General features: G+C 44.6%; 1 long non-coding RNA gene across 4 annotated transcripts in view; it reads right to left on the bottom strand.

Moving 5' to 3' along the window:
* The window catches only part of LOC307223936, a 58,547-nt gene extending 34,220 nt beyond the window's left edge, over positions 1-24,327 (bottom strand). For 2 of the 4 annotated variants that reach the window (XR_013842325.1, XR_013842326.1), the window contains exons 1-2: positions 21,478-24,327; positions 20,660-20,793 (exon numbers count right to left, since the gene is read on the bottom strand). This is a non-coding gene — a long non-coding RNA (uncharacterized lncRNA). Of the gene's footprint in view, positions 1-11,650; positions 11,724-14,730; positions 14,809-20,659; positions 20,794-21,477 lie in introns of those variants that run through there. The other 2 variants (XR_013842327.1, XR_013842328.1) reach the window with 2 other exon arrangements.
* Between the last annotated feature and the right edge of the window lie 242 nt (positions 24,328-24,569).

Here is a 24,569-nt window from a genome sequence, read left to right as displayed (position 1 = left end):
ACAAATCCCAGACCATGGAGGAGAGATGCAACATATGGACCATAACTCAGTAGTAGAGTACATGCTTTGCATGCCCCAGATTCAGTGCTCAGCATCTCCAGGTAGTTGCCTGAAATCCCATCCTGAACCCTTGTGGGAATATGGTTGGGTTTACCTATAGGGAAAATGGGCGCATGGGTGGAAATGTACTGCAGCCTGACCTTTTGGTAGGGCAGGCTGTGTTAAGCATGATCAGCGTGTGGACACCTTATGCTGGCCTGTGATTGGCTTATACAGCATACCCTGATAGTGGAGTGATTTTCCTTATATGGTATTGTCTTTTACTGTTGAGTTGATACAATGTTCTGTGAAATAATAAAATGCTAGGCCGCAGCAGTTTGAGCATGTGCAGGCCTGATCAGTTCTGTTCAGCTCAGTTCAGCTCAGTTGTTGCTGGCTAGGCCTATTCAATACATTTTTGGTGTGAGACTGATTTATTTCTTATGGCGAGCAGGCCCTCGTCATTTGGTGCCCCGTGTGAATAACTTCGGACTCCACGGTGTTTCTCATCGTCCAGCATTCACCACGCGTTGTAGCACCCTGCTTGTGGTTAACGCTTAGCTGGAATGAAATATTCAACGCAGCAATAGAGAAATTAAAATAATAATTTATTTGTCAGACAAATAAATATGAGGCACAGTGGTATATGGTTACCAAGCTCTGGCCTGGCCTCCTGCCATTCTGGCCAGCACTTATATTTCCTTAACCCAGCCCCCTTGCTCCTCCTGTGGCTGCCTCTGTCCAATCAGCCTGGTTGAAATTCCTATTGGCTGTTTGCTAGAACCAATCACAAAAGATACACCCATTTCCTCTTGTCCTTTTATGGGAAACAAAAAGATATATATTCTTCTATCTTTAAATGACAAATAAGTAGTAATATATCTTACATGTGTCTCAACAAGGAACCTTAATTACCAGCTCACCTTGCCCTATTGCCCTCCAAAACAGATGGTTAATCTTAAATTTTTATCTTAAACAGATGTCAAGGATCATCATTGAAAGATCTCCTTCCTTTGGAGGTCTCTAAACAAAAGCTTGACAACCATATGTATGTTCTAATGATGTTTCCTGCTTGGCAGGGGGGGCTGGTGGCTGATGGCCCCTGTGATCTCTTCCAACTATATGAAATAAGAATCTAGCATAAGGATTTAACATTTCTTAGCTTCTAATTCCTTTGCATAATTACATTTAAGCCAATATATTTAATACATAACATAGATAGCTTTTTAAAAGGAAAAGAAATCTTAAAAGGATCTCAGTTTAAGAAAGAAACAACTTTAGAAAAAGACTTCCCAAAATACTCTCTTCCTTTCTGCCAGCTAGATGCTTTTCCATTGCTCTTGACCTTTGAACCTTAGGAAAATATGTCTCAAGTTTAATGGGAGGCACATGGTTTTATTTTACTATTTACCCACTCTTAATTATGTTTTTCTCTGCTTTTTTATCTTCTGTAATATGTAGGGTCAGTGTAACCTTGGCTGTCAGCCTGTAATTCCCTTTTTACGACTTTGAGAATTGTTTTCTGCTATAAATCAGGGGGCCCCCTTATCCAGGAGAATAAACATCTTGCCAAGGTTCTTAGGCAGCTGGTCTTCTGCCTGGCATGAACATTTGAAGATCTTTAAGCTCATTTTAAAATACAGGCCCTGATCAAGCCTCAATAAAAATGCAGGCTTATGATTAGATGCCTCAGCGTCTTTCATCCACTTCGGATCCCGGTGTGTGCTTTCCTTCTGCCTTTGTGGGACAGTCTCTTTCGGACTTCGTGCGCTGCGGCCCTCTCAGCACTGACCACACCCAGCCAGGGTTCCAGGTACCACTCATCCTCTCCTTTAGGATCCCGGTTAGTGCTCCCTACTTTTGTCGCTTCTTTTCATCCTTTGTGGATCCCAGCGACTGCTCTCTTTTTTCTGCTGTTCTCACTATCATGGGGCAATCTCTCTCTGCACCACAGAAGAAATTTTTTGATGACCTTAAATTCCTCCTGGCCAGTAACAACCTTGTTGTACTTGATGCTGATCTCAAGGCCCTTATTCAAGCTTTGGACACCCACTGCCCCTGGTTTCCTCAGGATGGCACTTTTGATTTAAAAGACTGGGGAAAAATAGGACAATTTTTCCAGAATCATCCTCAGATTGATGTTAAAGTTTTACATGCCTGGTGTAAAGTTTACAAGGCTATGTCAAGCCTAACTCCTGCAAATATCCTCCTGGCTGCCTCATCGCCTGTCTCACCTGTCCTTTTGGCTCCTCCTTCGCCTCTGCACCCCACGTTGCCTTCTTCAAATCCTCCGGTTTATGTGCCTCCTAAACCACCGGATTTCTCCCCTTCGGCTCCTTCTGTCTCACCGCTGCCTCCACCACCTTTTTCGCCTTCTGTCCAGCCCTCTACCACTGTTTTTCAAGAGTCTCTTCGTGCAGCTGCTCCTTTGTTGGCTTTTGATTCTGCCACCCCTAATCTTTTTCCTGTGATTGTTCCTGCCGCCCCGGGAGGAGGCCCAGCCCGGCACGAACAGTTTGACTTGAGAATCATAAAAGAACTATATTCCTCTGTCAGGGACAATGGCCTGCATTCCCCTTATACCTTGGGACTTTTTGGTACTCTTTTTCAACAGAATATGGTACCAGAGGACATTAAATTGTTAGCCCGTACTGTAATGCAGCCTCATCAGATGATTTTATTTATGCAAGCTTGGCACTGGGCTTGCCAATGTCGCGTTGATGGTATTCGTGACAATCTCAATAATGCTGCGCAGGCAGCTCACCAAGCCGCGGTTGCTGCCGCAGGTGCTGGCGCTGCACCCCCAGCCCCTGTTATGTTGACCCATACGGATGTTTTTGATGGGTTGACGGGTGGGGGCAACTTTTTTACCATCGCCCAGCAGTTAGCCCTTAATCCTATGTATTGGGAAGCCACTACCGCTGCCGCTCAGGAGGCCCTGTCTGCCGTGCCTGATGATAAGACAGAACGTGGTGGTCGGTGGGGAAGCGTCCGTCAAGGCCCTGCAGAGCCCTATGGACAATTTGTAGATCGCTTGTATAACACCCTCAAGCGGCAAGTTCAGGACATAGCAGCCCAAGAAGTGATTGTTCGCCAGCTTGCGTTCGATAATGCAAATGAGGACTGTAAGCAAGCGCTGCGCCCTTTGATGACAACGCCCAATATTGCCATTGCTGATATGCTCAAAGCCTGCCAGTCAGTGGGCACTGAGACGCACAAAGCTCGCCTTCTAGCCGCGGCTCTGTCCTCCGCCGCGCCCCAAATTCCTGCCAAAGACAAAACTTGCTTTGGATGCGGCAGAGTAGGGCATTTTCGTGCGCAGTGCAGATCTACCACACAGCAGCGTCGCCCTAACTCAAAGTGCCCCATTTGCAAGAAGGGTTTCCATTGGGCCAACCAATGCCGTTCCGCCACGCCTCAGCAAGGTCAGCAGACTCAGCAAAACCAGCTATACCACCGAAACCAGCCGACGGGAAACCGGCAGTCGGGCCCGCCCCAGGCCCAGGCACAACAATAGGGGATCCAGCGCTTCCTCCGGTCATCCCACCTCCGGCCTTGCCTTGTTTTTTCTTAACTCAGGACTTATGCCTGCCAGTTCCCTATGTGCCACAACAAGTTAGAGTGTCAGTAGGGGCTGGTTTTTCTTCTTCAGCACAGTGCCTTGTCTTTCCATTGTCAGACATCCTGCGACATGGGGTCCACCTTGTTCCAGATGTTTTACATGGGTTACAACAAAATGACCCCTATGTGACTGTTTTCTCTGATCGTCCGGCGCATCTGCAATCTGGCTCTCCTGTAGCGAAAATCATATGCATCCCAGGGTCAGCCCAGGATCATGACCCTCTCATTGCCGCTACCTTTTCAGTCATGGAGGAGCGCCCTAAGATCCAGATGACCCTTGGAGGCCGCACGATTGACGGTATTTTCGACACAGGGGCTGACTGCTCCGTGATTGCCGCCAAGGATTGGCCCCCCGCCTGGCCCACCGAACCAACTTCTTCTGTTGTCGGCGTTGGAGGCGCTGCCTCGGCCCGCCGCAGCAGAAACCCTATTTTGATCCAGGGTTCACAAGGTTTTGAAATGACCATTCTACCTCTGATCTTGGACATCCCTGTCTCCCTTTGGGGGCGAGATCTGCTTGCTGCAGCGGATACCACCATTTCTACAAATTTATGCTGAGGGCTGCCCCTGCCATGCCCCGGACTGCGCTTTCTCTCTGCTGGACCACAGACACCCCCGTGTGGGTAGATCAATGGCCCTTGCCTAAAGAAAAGCTTGCAGTGGCAGTCCAGTTAATTTTGGAGCAACTCGAACTGGGGCACATTGAACCTTCCACCAGCCCATGGAACACACCCATCTTTGTCATCAGAAAAAAGGCATCTGGGAAATACCGTCTTCTTCAAGACCTTCAAAGGGTTAATGAACAATTGCAACCAATGGGGACCTTGCAACCCGGCATTCCTAATCCCAACATGCTGCCACAAGACCATCAACTTGCAGTCATCGATCTCAAGGACTGCTTTTTCTCTATTCCTCTGGCACCACAAGACAGACAGCGTTTTGCCTTTACCCTGCCTGTCCTGAACAATTCCCAACCTACCCAGCGCTTTCAATGGGTGGTTCTTCCACAGGGAATGCGAAATTCTCCAACTTTATGCCAGTATTTTGTGGATAAGGCACTTCAACCATTTCGTGAGCGCCACCTAGCGGTCCTCTGTTACCATTACATGGATGATATTTTGATTTCCTCATCGCACATCTCTGATGCTCTTCTCGAGGACTTAACTCATACTATGATGCAAGCAGGATTGACTGTGGCTAGAGAAAAAATTCAGCGGACTTTACCTATTGTGTATCTGGGACACAAGTTGACAGCATCTGCAGCTATTCCTGTCACGCCTCAATTGCAGTTCCCGGAGCATCTTAAATTGGTGGATTTGCAACAGCTCTTGGGACAGTTGAATTGGATCAAGAATTACCTAGATCTACCCACTTCTACCCTGTCTCCATTGTTTACTGCCCTGAAAGGACACAAGGATGCAGCAGACAGGATCACTATTACCCCTGCGATGGAAGAGGCTTTAAAAACTGTGAACGAACACCTACGCAGATGTATGGTGGATAGAATACCATACCTATCCATGTCCCAGTTGTCCCTTGCAGTATTTGCCACCCCACTCCTTCCAACAGCTATATTGTACACCACAGGCCAGAAGCCTGGGACTGTATCTATTGTGGAATGGCTTCACCTGCCTCATACTCCTCCGCGTAATGTGTATGCTACACCCAACAGTGTCATGGACCTTGTTGTAAAAGGCCGACATCGGGCCCTCGCCCTCTCTGGAATGGACTTACAGTCAGTGTACCTGCCCTTCTCCCAAGAAGAATTTATGCATTTGATGATGACAGCCGTTTCTACTCAAATAGCTTTTGCTGACTTCTTAGGAAAAATTATTCACAATCCCCCTAGAGACCCTCGTTTGTCTTTCCTTACAGGGCTACGTTATGTCCTGCGAACTGCCTTGTCCCCCCTACCCTTACCCTCCGCCCTCACTGTCTTCACTGATGGTACCAAATCCAGGGGGGTGGTGGTGTGGGAAGAGGAGGGGGAATGGAGAAGTTTGCATACCTCTGTGCAGTCCTCAGCACAACGTGCTGAATTAGCAGCTGTAATTTTAGCATTCCAACAGTTTGCTGATATCCCTTTCAATCTCATTGTGGATACTCAGTACGTATATAATCTGTTGAATGTGCTACCGCTGTCTTATATTACTCCTGCCATTGATGACAATTTGTTTACATTGTTTTCCACCTTGCAGAGCTTGGTACAAGCTAGAATTTGTCAGTTTTATGTGGCACATCTTAGATCTCACACTGGCCACCCTGGGTATTTGGCTGAAGGTAATGCCCGGGCAGACCAAGCTTTGAAGAATGGTATTTTTTCATTGTTTTCTGATCCGTTTGAAAGTCATTCTGTATTCCATCAAAATGCTAAAGTTCTGGCAAAATCTTTTTCGTTGCCCATTTCTCAAGCTCGGGACATTGTGTCACAGTGTGCTGTGTGTTCCAAATCACCCACAGTCATCCCTTATGATGCAGTCAACCCTAGAGGTCTGCATCCCCTGGCAATTTGGCAAATGGATGTCACCCACACACCATCTTTGGCTCCATTTTCTAAGGTGCATCTCACTGTGGACACTGCCTCTGGCTTTATTTGGGCCTCTCCTCTTAAAGGAGAGACTACTCGTCATGTTATTCAGCATTTGATGCGTTGTTTTGCTGTTATGGGAAAACCCCATACCTTAAAAACTGATAATGGCCCTGCATATATTTCTCAGGCCTTTTCTGATTTTTGTTCTTTGTGGGATGTTAAGTTGATTCATGGCATTCCCTTCAACTCTACAGGGCAGGCAATCGTCGAGCGCGCCCGCCTGACTTTTAAGACTCTTCTCAATAAGCAATTGGGAGGCCGCTCGGCTACTGTTTCTGAAATACCTCTTGTTGTGCATCAAGTGTTGTTTACCTTAAATCATCTGTTGTACCCTCACAATAAGAATTTTACGCCTGCTGAACTTCATTTCAGGAAGGAAGAAGTACTGCAGCGCCCTCTAGTGTCTTATAGGTTGCTTCCAGATCCACAGTGGAAGGGTCCAACTTCCTTGGTTTCCTGGGGTCGCGGATTCGCTGCCATCGACGTGGACGGAGAAATACGATGGGTTCCAGCTCGGTGTGTTCGGCCTTGGCGCTCTTCTGTTGCCTCGCCTTCGCCCAAGGGGACACCAGCACCTTGAAATCGTATTCTACGCTGTCTGCCAGTGATGACCTTCCACCTGATCTCAACCCGCACTGCAGCTGGAGACGTCGCCACATTGATGTGCCCTGGATGAAGTCACCTTCCACAGCTGTTCCAGTGTTTCCTGGCACGTTGAAAGACCATCTTCGTCCCTACGTCCTTGACCCTCCTCCCCCCTGGGAAACCACCGTGACTGCTAATCACCCCTCTGTGGACACTGTGAGACGTCGTTTTCATCGTGCTGCTCTTTTGCGGAAAGCCCAGAGACCTGAACCTTATCATCAGATTTGGAACAACAATACGTATGTTAGGGACATAAATAATTTTGCTTCTATACTTAATCTTTCTGAATGTTGGGTATGTATGCATATTCCTCCTCAATCGAAGAGATCTGGTATATTATTGCATGGTATTCCAGTAAATGCCTCATATAAGATTAGTAATAATATGAAGGATAATCGTACTAGTTCACCCCCCTGTGTTTTTGTCACTTATGGAAACAGCGTCTTATTGTTTTCTTTTTAATCATAATAGTAGTAACTTTTTAGGTCATTATCCCTATTGTAATTGGACCTATGAGTATATTAATGGATCTTCTTGTTTTCTTAATGTTACCACTATGAGTGGTAGGCCAAAAGTTTTAGTTAATAATGTCATGACCAACATGACTTATGAACAACAGGCTGCGTGTAGAGATTTTAATGTTTGGCTTGATTGGATGAAGAAAAGCCACAAATCTACATGCTTGCTTCAATCTGATTTATGGTTATTTTGTGGTACAAGAGCCTACAAAGAAATCCCCTCTGCCTTTTCTGGAACCTGTACTTTAGGAGTAGTCATACCCCTGGTGTATAAAATGGACAAGCTCCCAACAGTCCGTAACGAAAGGGAAGTGCATTCACCTATCTCTCAATATACAGGGACAGCCATCTCTAGGTCTCTTCTGCCCTCTTTAGGTGCAGCTATGAATTACCGTGATCTGCATAAATTGGCAAATTGGACTGAAGCCTTGTTTAACTCTACCATTTTGGCTTTAAAATTAATTAACAAAGAAATGTCAGAATTGAGAGATGTGGCTCTTGAAAATCGTTATGCTTTAGATATTATCCTTGCTTCTAAAGGTGGAGTTTGTGCCTTAATTCATTCCCATTGTTGTATGTATATATCTGATCAATCAGCCAATATTTCTGCTACTATTGATTATATGGAACAAATGATAGCCCATAATCCTTTGAATCCACCTGAAGGTTTTGATCCATGGGAATGGTTATCTTCCTGGTTACCTAATAGAGTATGGTTAAGAAAACTTTTGCTAATTGTAATTTTGTTTGTTGCAGGATTTATTGTGTTGTGTTGCTGCATTCAATGCCTACCTTCTCTGTATGGTCAGTGTACTACGTGGTGGTACAAACCACAACCCGCCACAGGGATGACAAGAAGGATTTATGTTGCAAGTTATAAGCGTTTAGAAAATGAGACAAATGACTCTGCTTAGGTTTAGTTAAGAAAAGCTTTATTTTTCATAAAATAAATAAGAAAAGAGGGCATGTGGGAATATGGTTGGGTTTACCTATAGGGAAAATGGGCGCATGGGTGGAAATGTACTGCAGCCTGACCTTTTGGTAGGGCAGGCTGTGTTAAGCATGATCAGCGCGTGGACACCTTATGCTGGCCTGTGATTGGCTTATACAGCATACCCTGATAGTGGAGTGATTTTCCTTATATGGTATTGTCTTATACTGTTGAGTTGATACAATGTTCTGTGAAATAATAAAATGCTAGGCCGCAGCAGTTTGAGCATGTGCAGGCCTGATCAGTTCTGTTCAGCTCAGTTCAGCTCAGTTGTTGCTGGCTAGGCCTATTCAATACATTTTTGGTGTGAGACTGATTTATTTCTTATGGCGAGCAGGCCCTCGTCAAACCCTTTGAGGATTGCTGCCAGTTAGTTAAAAAAATACTGAGATAGTTGTACCAAGTTACTACAAGGCAGTTCTCAGCAATCCGATGCCCTCCAGTTGTTTTGGACTACATCTCCCATCAGCCAGGGCAACCGTAGAGTAACAAAGGAAATGGAGCCACTTCCCCTTTCACAATGCAAACAGTTTTCCCCATTCATTGAACTCTCTGATTTTCTGTGCATGTGCATTTGTACTCAGTTGCTCCACATCATGGGTTGTTGTTGTTTTTTGAGAAACTATTCTCCAGTAGCACTATTACAATTTCCACTTACAACTGGGTTTTTGACAAAATTCAACAGCAGTCCAGAGTACCACGTTGCCTCTTTGGGTGCATCCAGGTGGGAGTTTTGAAGGCTGGTTTATTCATGTCGAGCGTGCATCTTCCCATTCTGTACCTATACAGCCACAACTACATCCCACAATGCTCCCCTATCTTTCCAGGTCATTAGCTCTGCAGGTGGTGATGCTAGAAGGCCAATGTTCACAGCAGATATTGTACTGGGGCCTGTAAAAAGAGATACCCATATCCACTCTTTTTACTTTCTCAGTTCCTGCCTTCTAGTGTGGGACAAGTACTGAGCCAACACTATGATAAGCTGCAAAGCTTTTTGTTTTATTTATTTTTAAAGAAATATTTAATTGACTACACCGTGACTGTAATAAAAGATGAAGCAGAGGATGATTTATCTCTGCAACAGCTTTCACAATGTGGAACTATTGATTGTTGTATGTGAAAGAAATTTTCAATTAAATTTCTCATCCTCTAGCCTTGGCTGCTGATTTAGAAGAAATGGCTTGTCGTTCTGTTGATGAAACAGCTGTTTTTCAGCCAGCTGGAGCCTGAAGTTGCTGGCAAGAGTTCCCCAAACAGATAATCACAGTTCTGTGGCAGAGAGGTAGCGTAGTGTGGCTTTCCTCCACATTCACAGAATGGGGCTTTCTCAACACATCCTTCACTCTACAATACTCCGCAGCCCCTCATCTGCTCCTGGGGCTCTGGGTGCTTTGTATATGGAAGGGGGGGCTCCAATGAATGCAGGAGGAACTTAAGATCCAATGATAGCCCTAGATCAGCACTCCTCCAGCAACTTCAGCTCCGAAGAAGAAACAGACCCACTCCCTGGTCCATCCCATGTGAGGCCATGGACCCCAGAATCTTGAGCTCCAAAAAGATGCTTCTTCTGTCAGATTTTGGTGGCTTGACCACAGACTCTTAGACAGATCAAGAGAACCCAGAGGAGAGATCATCACAGCTGGAAACCTTGAAGGATCCAACAACTGCAGAAGGCCATGACACTTGAACCAGCAGCTTCCAGGCAATGGCTACCTAGCCTTGCTCTAAAACTCAGCCAGTTGCTTCAGGATCTCGCTGAGAAAAGTTGGATGTCTATCTGTAGCAATCTCTGTGATCCTGAGCATTTTCACCTTGAGCTCTCTCCAAGTTGCTGATTTTGACTAGGTTTACCTTTTGGGGGCCTGCCTGAAGAACGGAGAGCTACCAACCACTCCTTGCTAAGGCAATCACCCCTCCATGGTGGGGGGCATCTCTGCAGACACATCCAAGTTTAAGAGTTCAAATCTCAGATTACTTGGCGGATTAGCCAAGCCTTACGTCCCTATTCTGAGTAGGTAGTTTGATATTATTCGCCCACAGAGTCATTTAATGATTCCTGGGAAAGTGTTGGCAAAACACTTTGAGCAATCACCAAATTGCTATAGAAAGGCATATGATTTTTGTTGTTTTATCTCATACATACCAACAAAGCTACAGATGAGCAATTAGAGTCCATGCAGACCAGCATTTTTAGCACTGCCTACCTAGATTCAGAATTGTCTCTTCCTTTATGCTGTGAAAGTGATGCAAGGGGGAGCTGTAACCCTACAGAGGCAAATGTTGGATTATAACTTGAGGCCCTATATGATTGCTACTAGGAGAAACCAGTCTTTGGAGGTGAGAGCCTGGCTTGGGGTGGAAAATGAGGGATGGAGAGATCACCCTATGTGGGGATCGGGTAACTTTTGGGATGGGAATCTGAGCCAGGTGGAGATTGGAGTCTTTGGGGCCTTTGGATTTGGAAGGAGTGTGAAACAAGATTTGGAATATTCTATGGGCCCTATCTTCAACTATGGAAGCCTGGCAGACTTGCTAAAAAGGAATATGACTACTGTTGGGTTGGAGCTCCCCGAGATTTGTCTTTTAACACCAAAGACTATCAAAAAGATCAGCAGAGGGGACATGAAAGAGAGCTAAGAGCCTCGGACTTAAGATCTCCGGGTTGATGGACTTTTATTGATGGACCTGTTGGTAGGGGCCGAGACCGGGGAGGGGAGTTGGTGAAAGAAAAATTGGGAATCTAAAGTGTATATCTTTTTTCTTTTTTTTTTTCTTTTAATGAGAGATGGGAAAATCGTGGAATGGAATTTCTATGATCTCAGGGAAACATCTTAAGAGAATAAGTTCAGATATATAAGTTTTAAATGAGAAATAAGATTAAATAAAGTAAAAGTGGATGGCTAATTGGTAAAAGAGAGAATGGAAAATTATAGTATATTAAGATAAGTTATAAGGATAAAAACAAGGATGAAGGATTTGCTGAAATATCTATTTGAAGTAGAATACAAAGAGGGGAGGTGCGAGGAGGTCAAGGAAATAAGTTAAGAAAGGGAACTATATTAAGGTTGGTTTTTTTATTGTATTTTTTTCTTTTTTTCTTTTTGGCTGTTTTTTGCTTTTTTATCTCTTTATTTTACTTTACTTTTCTTTTGGATATGTTGTGTTTCTGTATTCTGTGTTCCTTTTTGTAATTTTTTTTTTGAAAATTTGAATAAATATTATTTTTTAAAAAAAACAGAATTGTCTCTTCCTTTCTTCCAGGTTTTCTCAGAGGAAAGCTGATTCAGGCATAAACTTCTTTTGCAGATCTTCTAAAGTTCTATTGTCAAGCAGAAGGGCAGGATCAGAAAAGGAGAAAAGAAATCCCACACGAAAATTGTTAACCAGCACAGCAAAAAAAAAAAAAAAGATGTTACCTAGTGCAGTGTTTCCCAACCTTTTTTGGGCAAAGGCACACTTGTTTCATGAAAAAAATCTCGAGGCACACCACCATTAGAAAATGTTTAAAAAATTAACTCTGTGCCTATATTGACTATATATAAAGTAACTCTCTTTAATAGGAATCAAATAAACACAAAGAAAGTATTTTATAATTACTTTTTTATGAAATAGTAAGTAAACAGAAATATGAAAAATTGCGCCTTTTGTCCCTCTCCTCGAAATGCTCCAACTCAATGTTCCTCCGCGGGCTGGCCATTGGAGAGCTGTGTCGCCCACACCGCAGCCCAATACAATATGAACCCTCCCCTCGCAAGCGGCAACCCCTCCACACTCCCCACCTTAAGCCTCCACACGCGCCCTGCCCAAAGAGATGCCCGCCCGCGCGCGAGGGGATCCTTTACCTCAGCATCCCGCCCAAAAAAAAAAAAAAAAAAAAGAGGGCGGGAGACTGCGGTCCCTCAGAGGCTGGGCGTTAGGAAGAAGCAGCCGCCTTCATCCAAGCAGGAGCAGCAGCAGCTGTAGCTGTAGTAGCGCCAAGCTGTGCCGGGGACTCCGTGCCCATGAGGGGAGGGAGGGGGGAGAGAGGAGAGGCAGCAGGTCGCCCTCTTAAGTCACGCGCGCGCAGGCACCACCACGCATCCCTCGCGCCCTCTCGCAGAGCCCCTGCTCAGCACCTCCCGCCTCGGGGACACCCGTCATGAGCCGCTGAGAGGCCGCCAAGCCTCCAGGCTGCTCCCATTCAGCCTTAGGCGCGCGCCCGCCTCGGGAAAAACGGTGCTGGGAGGCGGAGAGAGAGAGAGAGACGCCGCTGGCCGCGTCCCACCCTCAGTCAGTCGGCTCGGAGCTACTGAGGAGAGGGAGGTGGGGACGACGGCGCGTCTGTTCCGCTCGGGGCCAGCGCGCCCCCGCCCCCCTCTCCAGAATCCCCAACTAAATACGATGCGCTAAGGGAGGGGAGAGACCCCACCCACAAAGAGGACGCCTTTCTGCAGGGCGCCTAAGGCCTCTCGCCGCCCGACTCGCCCGCCTCCCTCCCACGGCACACCAGGCAACGTCTCGCGGCACACTAGTGTGCCGCGGAACACCAGTTGGGAAACACTGACCTAGTGGCAGGTCTGCATTACAAGCATATATTGGTATTATACAAGTTTAGCTGCTTGGGATTCACCCCCCAAAAAATTGGGAACTGTAGTTTTGCAAGAGTGCTGAAGAATTCCTTATCAGATATCCCTACCCTCTCAGAATTATAGTTCCTTAGATTTCCTAGGGAGATGAAATTATTGTTAAACAAATTTAAGTCTGTGGTACACAGATATACTATATCAGGCTTCCCCAAACTCAGCCCTCTAGATGTTTTTGGGACTACAGTTCCCACCATCCCTGACCATTGGTCCTGTTAGCTAGGTTATGATGGGAGTTGTAGTCCCAAAACATCTTGCGGGGCAAGTTTGGGGGTGCCTGTAGCTGCTACGTCTTTCCCAGCCCTCTTGCCACTTCAGCTGTTAAATGTTTACAGGGCAGAAGCAGGATTCACCCAGCTGCAATTTGATACCAGCAGCAGTGCTAATCTGGCAGTCTGTCAATATGTGTAGGATTAGCCACAGTCCTCATGCCCAGTATTCAGGAACCTAATTTTAGCTTTGTTGATTTTATACCAATGATTCCTACTCAAAGCCATATTTTTTATTGCTTAAACAAAGCCAAAGTAGTACTGTTGGCTTGTAAAGTAGGCTGTTTGTTCTCAGAATAACCTTTCAGTACTTCTAATGCCACTGAGGTCTTAGAATTTCCCTGCAAGTGTATTTCTACACAGTCACCCTGCTTCATGGTTTTTGTAGTCTTAAGAGTGCAAACAGCCATTGCCATGCATATGTATTTTGCTCACTAGCAATAAGATAGTTAATAAATGGGTTTGAAATTAAGTTCCAACTGAGAGAGGAGATACTGTGGTTAAACAATTTAGGGGCCTTTCAAAGGGCAGGATTCTTGCATAGAAACAGGCTTTCCACTTACAAATGCTTTTTGAAATGTTACCACATTACAAAAGCAGCACATGATACTCAAAACAGTGTGAGAGAGAAACCCTCTTATTTGGGGCATTTGGTTCACACCTAAGTCTTTTTAATGCCAGCCCAAATGGAGGGGACAATTTAAACTCATGCCAATGACCTGGAAATTAACACAAATAACAAAAGTTTAAATCCAACCCAAAGCTGAATGATCCTTCACAACCTCATATTTTACTATCAAATCTTGAAATCCAAATCTCAAATTTCAGTATTTAAAGATCAGCATTGTTACGTACAGGTATGAAAATCGAGCATTTGAATATGACTTGCCCCCCAATGCAGGATGTATCTGCATAGAGGCAGCATAGCTTTGTGACGGCAGTTACAAATCGACAAAGGGATGTTTTTGTATTATTATTATTATTATTATTATTATTATTATTATTATTATTTTCTCTGGATCCTGATTCTGAAAAAGTTTGAGTCGAGTCAACCTGAAGTGTTCTTCCATTTCTCTCCCTCTCCCGCTGCCCCTTGAATTTTCTGTAAGGCATTAATGATGCCCAAGTAAATAGATGCTTTTTTTTTTTTTGTCCTCATACTAGATCTTAAAAAGCAACTATGAAAACCAGCCAAATCCCATCATCTTCCACATCTTAGTTGTTTAAGCCATCAAGCCAGAGACCGAAAAGGAGCCACATACAGCCACCTACCACCCTTTGCCCAAGCTGCAAAGTACGATAAAAATAGCACAGCAAATTTCAGTAATAAGAGATGCGTGTAGCAGCAGGTGGGCTGGGGACTTGTTTTGCCCTCAGCATCTTTGGCAGGGCTCTTGAAAATTAAACTGAAACATGAGCTACAACATGGTGTAGTAGTAAATACTAACCAGGAATAAACAATCCTGCAGCCTGCAGGAAAGTTTGACAGTTTTCTTGCAAAAGGTGTTCCTTGCTGCAAAAGATGTCCATAGCAGAATGACTCTCTCTCATTTATTTCTTTAGTTATTCATTAAATTTATATTCCACCCTCCCTCCCAACAGAGCCCATGGTGGCAAACAACGTGAGGAAACAATAAAACCGTATGAAAAGCAATTCTAATACAGATGAAGACCGAGGAAAACCTCAGCTTAAAAGGCCTGTTGGAAAAGGAAGGTGTTCAATAAGTGCCAAAAAGACATCAGAATACAAAAAGGCAGGTTATAAACATAATCATAAATCAACAACTCCTTAAAATCACTTGGGCTGTAATCCTATGCACACTTACCTATTGAACTCAGCAGGACTTGCTACTGAGTAGACATGTGTGTAGCTCTGATCAATGACATACCACTAGGAGCTTCCTAAGAACATTATAGAATACATTTCCACCCTTTCCTATGGATCAGGGCAAGGGGAATGGTTACCCTATCTTATGCACAGCATAGTAGCCTGATGCGAACATTTTTAAAAAGTTCCCTATACAGAGGTCTTCTAAAAGTTGTATAGTCACTTATCTCCCTGGTTTGAGGGGTGGCATAACTCCATACCCCCCACCATTTCTCAGCTGAAAATAGGGACATCCTAAAGCAAAGCAGGGACGCGGGTGGCGCTGTGGGTTAAACCACAGAGCCTAGGACTTGCCGATCAGAAGGTCGGCGGTTCGAACACCCACGACGGGATGAGCTCCCGTTGCTCGGTCTCTGCTCCTGCCAACCTAGCAGTTCGAAAGCACGTCAAAGTGCAAATAGATAAATAGATACCGCTCCGGCAGGAAGGTAAACAGCGTTTCCGTGCGCTGCTCTGCTTCGCCAGAAGTGGCTTAGTCATGTTGGCCACATGGCTCCCTCGGCCAATAAAGCGAGATGAGCGCCACAACCCCAGAGTCGGTCACGACTGGACTTAATGGTCAGGGGTCCCTTTACCTTTTAAAGCAAAGCAGGACATTCCACGATCAAATAAGAAACAGGGACATCTGTAAATTTAAGTCTGTCCCTGGAAAACAGGGACACTGGGAGGGTCTGCTGATTAAAAAATTAAACTGAAACTTTCCAGGTCCAAATCTAACAGCTTGTTGCCCTATTATTTGTTTTATTTATTTGCTTTCATCATTTTTATACTGCCTCAATATCGTCCACCACCCAGAAGCTCCCCCCCCCCAAAGAAACAGGAAAAAGAAACTATTCAGGTATGCTACATTAATAACAAGTCTCTCTGGGATTATGGAGGTCATTTGGCCACATCAATTTTGAGATGTAACCCCCCCAGAGGGTTGACCACTGGTCAATGTGTGTCTCTTGGCCTGAAAACGGTTTCCCACCCCTTATATTGGAGCGACCAGATGCTGAGGTTTTCACTTTGAACCATATCAATACCCAAAACACAGAGCAAAATACAGATCTCAAAACAGCATCTGGCTGCTTCTCTTAAAAAATAAAATAAATAAACAACCCGCACCTGCTCTGGCTGCATCATTATACACCAGATTTGTTTTAATGCCTGCTAAATTATGTAAAATGAAGCCAATTAAGATATACTGTAGGAAAGATCTAGTTTGCATATCATTCCATCCAGAGTAGCTGGTGTGAGAGAGGTTTGGAAACTGGGAAAGATTAATATATATATTTTCTTTTTTTATTTGCTGAAGCCATGGGGGGCGGCATGCATGCAGTAAACTATAAAGAGCAGATAAGTACCAATGTATAAAGAGGGGTTGAGTCAAACACATTCTAGTGGTTTCATTGGGTCTTAGGCCCCATCTGCAATATACATTTAAAGCAGGATCATACCGCTTTAATCAGTCATAGTGCTACCCAAAGAATTCTGGGGGCTGTAGTTTGTTAAGGATGCTGAGTACTGTTGGGAAACCCTCATAGATCCACAATTCCTAAAGTTCCCTGGGAGGAAGGATTGATAAACAACTGGAAATTGTAGCTCTCTGAAGGCAATAAAGGTAAAGGTAAAGGGACCCCTGACCATTAGGTCCAGTCGTGACCGACTCTGGGGTTGCGGCACTCATCTCACTTTATTGGCTGAGGGAACCAGCGTACAGCATGACTAAGCCGCTTCTGGCAAACCAGAGCAGCGCACGGAAACGGTGTTTACCTTCCCGCTGGAGCGGTACCTATTTATCTACTTGCACTTTTGATGTGTTTTCGAACTGCTAGGTTGGCAGGAGCAGTGGCCGAGCAACGGGAGCTCACCCCGTCGCGGGGATTCGAACTGCTGACCTTCCGATCGGCAGGTCCTAGGCTCTGTGGTTTAACCCACAGTGCCACCAGCGTCCCTGTCTCTGAAGGCAATAGGGGTCTCCTAACAATTCTTGACAAACTGCAGCTCTCAGGATTCTTTGGGTAGTATTCTATGGCAGCTTACAAATTGTATGACAATGCTATAAATATATAGTGTTGATATCTAGAGATGGAACAAACCTATCCTCCTTGGGGTGAGCCAAGCTGGGTGTGGGTGTCAATATCCCTTATTACAATTACATTTCCCAGGGCTGCTCACTGGCGGGTCACATGGCAAAGCACCAGGCATTTCCCAGCCTTCTCTCCTTCTTCCTGCTTGCTGCTCGAATGGCAGCAGTGGTCAGGTGTGTAAGAGGGAGGCAGGGACATCCTGAGTTGGAAGAAAGAGCTTGGGGTTGAATAGATAAAGGAGGTTGTGTATTGCATATGTGTGGCAGAAGACAGAATGCTTCTCCAGCTCACGGGAAATCCAGCCCGTAAAATAATGATGACAGCTTACATCAACCTGGTACCCTCCAGGTGTTTTCAACTACAACTCCCATCAGCCCCAGGATGGTGTACTGGCTGGGGATGATCTGGGGGGCACCAGGTTGGCAAAGGTTGAATTATGAGGTCCTCATGCTTGCATCATATCTGAGGCTGCATTACAAGCTTCCAAGGTTCATATTTCTGAGGTGCTTTTCTTCGGTGACTTCACTAGGAAATACATGTTTCAGTGACACCCGTACTCATGATGAACTCTGGCTTAGGTAAAGGTAAAGGTACCCCTGCCCGTACGGGCCAGTCTTGACAGACTCTAGGGTTGTGCGCTCATCTCACTCTAGAGGCCGGGAGCCAGCGCTGTCCGCAGACACTTCCGGGTCACATGGCCAGCGTGATGAAGCTGCTCTGGTGAACCGGCACCAGAGCAGCACACGGAAACGCCGTTTACCTTCCCGCTATAAAGCGGTACCTATTTATCTACTTGCACTTAAGGGTGCTTTCGAACTGCTAGGTGGGCAGGAGCTGGGACCGAACGACGGGAGCTCACCCCGCCGCGGGGATTCGAACCGCCGACCATGCGATTGGCAAGTCCTAGGTGCTGAGGTTTTACCCACAGCGCCACCCGCGTCCCTTGAACTCTGGCTTAGTTGGGGCCAAATATCAGTTTTCACCATTGCTTGACTATAGGCCTGATGAATTCATATATAGTGCTGTAAACATCTCATTGTAACGTTGTGTTGACTAATTGTCCCCTCCTAATACAAACAATACAAAGGCTCCAATACTTTGGCCACCTCATGAGAAGAAAAGACTCCCTGGAAAAGACCCTGATGTTGGGAAACATTGAGGGCACAAGGAGAAGGGGATGACAGAGGACGAGATGGTTGGACAGTGTTCTCGAAGCTACAAACATGAGTCTGACCAAACTGTGGAATACAGGAGTCCCTGGCGTGCTCTGGTCTATGGGGTCACGAAGAGTCGGACACGACTAAATGACTAAACAACAACAATACAAAGTGGAAATGGCATCCCCCATGGGGTGTAACTTTAGACCAAGATGTTCAAGCTAGCTTCTCTCTTCAAATTCACAATTTACTGCCCCTGGACAGTCTGTGAAAGGTTGGTTCTCCAGAGATTTCTTGGCATCCCACACCATTCCCATATAGTCCTAAGCAGTATATCAATATACTGGATGCTCTGGGTCTTTTCTGATTTACAGTTTGTTATTTAGAACAGGCAGGCGGATGTGTGGGGAATTCAGGAGAATATTGTGTCGCCGTCCCCCCCATTTCGTCCTCTACAGTGTCAGCTTGGTGGTTTTGGAATGCTCAGAACTTGGCATTCTGGGCTGGGTTTATTTTTCCCTTCATGGGGCAGTGGATTGTTGGGACATTTGGACCGGGTTAATTCCGTCATGTTCTGCATAGAACCTTGCAATCAGGTTTTTCTAGAGGTTGTTAAAAACAACATTGTGGTTTGCTGCCTGATTGCTATGAATGAATAGATCACCATGATTTGGTTAAGGCAATGTGAGCTTCAAGTCTGGGACTTGACAGAAGAACAATGATCTGTTACTTATCAGCTTTGGATGATCTAGAAATGAACAGACATGTCTTCCAAATTCACGCCCAACCAGCTACTCCCTCCAGGGCTGGCCCAAGACATTTTGGCATCTGAGGCAGACCCCAAAATGGCGCTCCCCTCCCTACTGCGGAAGAAGGGGTGAGAGAAGATCTACATCTGGAACAAAGGTGGAGGAAAAATTGACATTGGGATCTGCTGCCTCTGTGGATCCTGCCACCTGAGGCAGTCATCTCAACTTACCTCATGCATGGGCCAGCCCTGCTCCCCTCTAATCCCCACCCTCTTCCTCTCCCTGTTTCAAGGATCAGCTGTATAAATTTCCTTCAACTCCCCACTCCCCCTTACCTTAACATTCCCTGCTCCCAGTAACTTACTTTCTTCCCTCTCCTTCCTTACTGAACACAATCCCCAAACAGTGCATTGCATTACTCATTGCAGCGCATAGTTCATTTGCCCAGGATTTTTAAGATTTATACAGTTTAATCTAGGACTTAGGTTTTCATCTTTGCTACTGCGATTTTATATTATTTTATGTTTTTAATTTTGCTAGCCACTCCTCAAGGTTTCTTTTCTACCCAAAGAGCTGGACAGAAATTTGTTAAGCAAATAAAATAACAACGGTTGATACGGGGCATATAGTAATGAAGCATTTTGTTGCATGCTGCCCATTCCTAAAATATTGATCTTAAATGCTTTTATTGCACCTCCGTGTTTCCTACCCTGAAATGTTCAGTTATTGTTCAGACAGGATCTCTCCCAAGAAGAGAAAACAAGGACCCAGAATTGAGGGGTGTTGAATTCCCAGGGGTGTCTAATGCCCATGGGGTAGAAAGCAGGGAATAAGCAATGGTCATTGGAGCTAGAGCCAATGTAAGGCACAGCCAACTAGTTTTAGTTTTGTCCTCAACCTACTCCATGCTGAGATCTGCAAGGGGAACTGTAAGACTAAGGAGAAGGAATGCTACCCCTTGGACTAGGTGCAAGTAAGAAAGCAGACTAGACAAAGCTGCCTGGGGTTTGTTGGGCAGCGCCCCAATGGGCTATTCTCCACTCTGCATTGCTTTCAGACGAGACAACTTCTGCCTTCTCATACAGATAATATTAAGTATGAGGTTTTTTGGAGGGAAGGCTGTATGCCTGTGCCCCCTTCTAATCCCTGGATCAGGAGGGTTTGGTGTCAACATTTGGCCTTCATTTCATTACCTTTGTGTGTAATGTGGTTCCTCTCATAACCATCAGGAGTACACAAGGTAGGCTGTGTGCCACTCTGAACCGATTCACCTACTGTGGAGATATATATAGACTACTGCTGGTAACTTTATAGTTCTGCTTTCATTGGTCCAATAGCTGTGGCCATCTTTCGTTACAGCTCATAAAGTCACTAAGTGCTCATCCACACTTTCGCCTGACCCATATTTTGATCGTATCACGTTCCTATTAATTCCCCAAGAGCTCCCAGAGCTTTTCTTGTTGTTCCGTGGCTGAGCCTTGGGAAGATCAAATCTTACCTGCTAAATTGAAGTTCGTTTAAGCAAAATATCTCTTCAGATTTTCCGTCCGTCTGATAAGATCTGATTCAGTGGAACTTCCAAAAAGCAACGCAACTTCAGTCACCCAACAGTAATTTAGGGATAATGCTGATCTAGCCGACAAGATTGTTGTAAGGATTGCAAGTTAAAAATAATTCACAGCTAAGGCTATAGCTCAATTTTTAAAAATGTGAATCATGTCAGGTAGAGTTGATTGATAGATATTGTGGTTGAATTTGCATCTGTTTCTGAAGTAAAAAGTATACTTCCTTTGTTTTTAAATGAGAAGGTATCATCACAGGCATTTTCTTAGAAGAGATATTCTAGTCTTTCCTGTATGTATGAGAGAGAAAATGGAGGTAGCCTTTTTAAGATGGTGGCTGCCAGTTGAAGCTTTTAGAAGCACTTCTGTTAATATTACTTTATTTTTAAAAATCTGCCTTTTAACCCATTTTAAATCAATAAATCTAATGAATTAGAGTAGATAACATTGTAGTGTATTTGTGTGTATCTCTGTGTGTGTGTGTGTGTGTGTGTGTGTGTGTGTGTGTGTGTTATTACTCACAGGATTAGCTCTTTCCAGAGGAAGGAGGTACATAACTTATTAGAAAGCATATAATCTGAATATATGATGTGCTAGGGGGGTGGTTTATTGGATTGTTGTTTTTATTTTGATCATATATTTTCTGGTTTCATATTTGATTTTGTTCTGTGACCTCCGGGTACAGGGCAATATATAAATTCAAATAATAATAATAATAATAATAATAATAATAATAATAATAATAGATCCAAACCTTTTTGTTGTTTAGTCATTTAGTCGTGTACGGCTCTTCGTGACCCCATGGACCAGAGCACGCCAGACACTCCTGTCTTCCACTGCTTCCCGCAGTTTGGTCAAACTCATGTTGGTAGCTTTGAGAACACTATCCAACCATCTCGTCCTCTGTCGTCCCCTTCTCCTTGTGCCCTCCATCTTTCCCAACATCAGGGTCTTTTCCAGGGAGTCTTCTCTTCTCATGAGGTGGCCAAAGTATTGGAGCCTCAGCTTCACGATCTGTCCTTCCAGTGAGCACTCAGGGCTGATTTCCTTCAGAATGGATACGTTTGATCTTCTTGCAGTCCATGGGACTCTCAAGAGTCTCCTCCAGCACCATAATTCAAAAGCATCAATTCTTCGGCAATCAGCCTTCTTTATGGTCCAGCTCTCACTTCCATAAATCACTATTGGGAAAACCATAGCTTCAACTATACGGACCTTTGTTGGCAAGGTGATGTCTCTGCTTTTTAAGATGCTGTCTAGGTTTGTCATCGCTTTTCTCCCAAGAAGCAGGAGTCTTTTAATTTCGTGACTGCTGTCACCATCTGCAGTGATCATGGAGCCCAAGAAAGTAAAATCTCTCACTGCCTCCATTTCTTCCCCTTCTGTTTGCCAGGAGGTGATGGGACCAGTGGCCATGATCTTAGTTTTTTTGATGTTGAGCTTCAGGCCATATTTTGCGCTCTCCTCTTTCACCCTCATTAAGAGGTTCTTTCATTCCTCCTCACTTTCGGCCATCAAAATTATGTCATCTGCATATCTGAGGTTATTGATATTTCTTCCGGCAATCTTTATTCCGGTTTGGGATTCATCCAGTCCAGCCTTTCGCATAATGAATTCTGCATATAAGTTTAATAAGCAGGGAGACAATATACAGCCTTGTCGTACGCCTTTCCCAATTTTGAACCAATCAGTTTTTCCATATCCAGTTTTAACAGTAGCTTCTTGTCCCACATAGAGATTTCTCAGGAGACAAATGAGGTGATCAGGCACTCCCATTTCTTTAAGAACTTGCCATAGTTTGCTGTAGTCGACAGTCAAAGGTTTTTGCGTAGTCAATGAAGCAGAAGTAGATGTTTTTCTGGAACTCTCTAGCTTTCTCCATAATCCATTGCATGTTTGCAATTTGGTCTATGGTTCCTCTGCCCCTTTGAAATCCAGCTTGCACTTCTGGGAGTTCTTGGTCCACATACTGCTTAAGCCTGCTTTGTAGAATTTTAAGCATAACTTTGCTGGCGTATGAAATGAGTGCAATTGTGCAGTAGTTGGAGCATTCTTTGGCACTGCCCTTTTTTTGGGATTGGGATGTACACTGATCTTCTCCAATCCTCTGACCACTGCTGAGTTTTCCAAACTTGCTGGCATATTGAGTGTAGTACCTTAACAGCATCATCTTTTAAAATTTTAAATAGTTCAGCTGGAATATCATCACTTCCACTGGCCTTGTTATTAGCAATGCTTTCTAAGACCCATTTGACTTCACTCTCCAGGATGTCTGGCTCAAGGTCAGCAACCACACTGCCTGGGGTGTACGAGACATCCATATCTTTCTGGTATAATTCCTCTGTGTATTCTTGCCACCTCTTCTTGGTGTCTTCTGCTTCTGTTAGGTCCTTTCCACCTTTGTCTTTTATTATGGTAATCTTTGCATGAAATGTTCCTTTCATATCTCCAATTTTCTTGAACAGATCTCTTGTTTTCCCCATTCTATTGTTTTCCTCTATTTCTTTGCATTGCTCATTTAAGAAGGCCCTCTTGTCTCTCCTTGCTGTTCTTTGAAAATCTGCATTCAATTTCCTGTATCTTTCACTATCTCCCTCGCATTTTGCTTGCCTTCTCTACCCCACTATTTGTAAGGCCTCGTTGGACAGCCACTTTGCTTTCTTGCATTTCCTTTTCATTGGGATGGTTTTTGTTGCTGCCTCCTGCATAATGTTACGAGCCTCCATCCATAGTTCTTCAGGCACTCTGTCCACCAAATCTAAATCTTTAAAACTGTACCTCACTTCCACTGTGTATTCATAAGGGATTTGATTTAGATTGCATCTTACTGGCCTAGTGGTTTTCCCTACTTTCTTCAAGCTTGAATTTTACTTTACTTTAAGCTTGAATTTTGCTATAAGAATTTTACTTTGCTTTAAGTTTGAATTTTGCTATAAGAAGCTGATGATCTGAGCCACAGTCAGCTCCAGGTCTTGTTTTTGCTGGCTGTATAGAGCTTCTTCATCTTTGGCTGCAGAGAATATAATCAATCTGATTTCGATACTGCCCATCTGGTGATGTCCATGTGTAGTCGTCTTTTGTGTTGTTGGAAAAGAGTGTTTGTGATGACCAGCTTGTTCTCTTGACAGAACTCTATTAGCCTTTACCCTGCTTTGTTTTGAACTCCAAGGCCAAACTTGCCAGTTGTTCCTTTTATCTCCTGACTCCCTACTTTAGCATTCCAATCCCCTATGATGAGAAGAACATCCTTCTTTGGTGTCATTTCTAGAAGGTGTTGTAAGTCTTCATAGAATTGGTCAATTTCAGTTTCTTCAGCACTGGTAGTTGTTGCACAAACTTGGATTACTGTGATGTTAAAAGGTTTGCCTTGGATTCGTATCGAGGTCATTCTATCATTTTTGAGATTGCATCCCAGTACAGTTTTTGCCATTCCAAACGTTACTTTTATCTAAAGGAGAGGTGGGGAACCTGTGGCCTTACACATGTTGTTGGACCATTGACACCAGCCAGAATGGCCAATGGGTAGGGATGCTGGGCATTGAAGTCTAGCAACATCTGGAAGACAGCAGGTTCCCCACTGCCGACAAGGATCTCAGAAGACAGGATTTGTCCCATAACCCACCAGAGAGGGAAATCAAAAAATTTCTAGCAGGACTGACCATGCCTACCCTAACTGATGAGGAACAGGAATTCATGGACAGCCCTATCACCCCAGAGGAAATAGATGCGGTCCTCAAAAACCTGAAACCACACAAAGCCCCAGGCCCAGATGGCTTCACAGCAGAATTCTATAGGAAATTCAAAGAAACCTTGATGCCCTACATGACCCGCCTATTCAACGACATC

This window comes from Podarcis cretensis, assembly GCF_951804945.1.
Source record: "Podarcis cretensis genome assembly, chromosome: 9".
Taxonomy (NCBI): Eukaryota; Metazoa; Chordata; class Lepidosauria; order Squamata; family Lacertidae; genus Podarcis; species Podarcis cretensis.
This window is presented reverse-complemented; position numbering and strand designations above follow the sequence as displayed.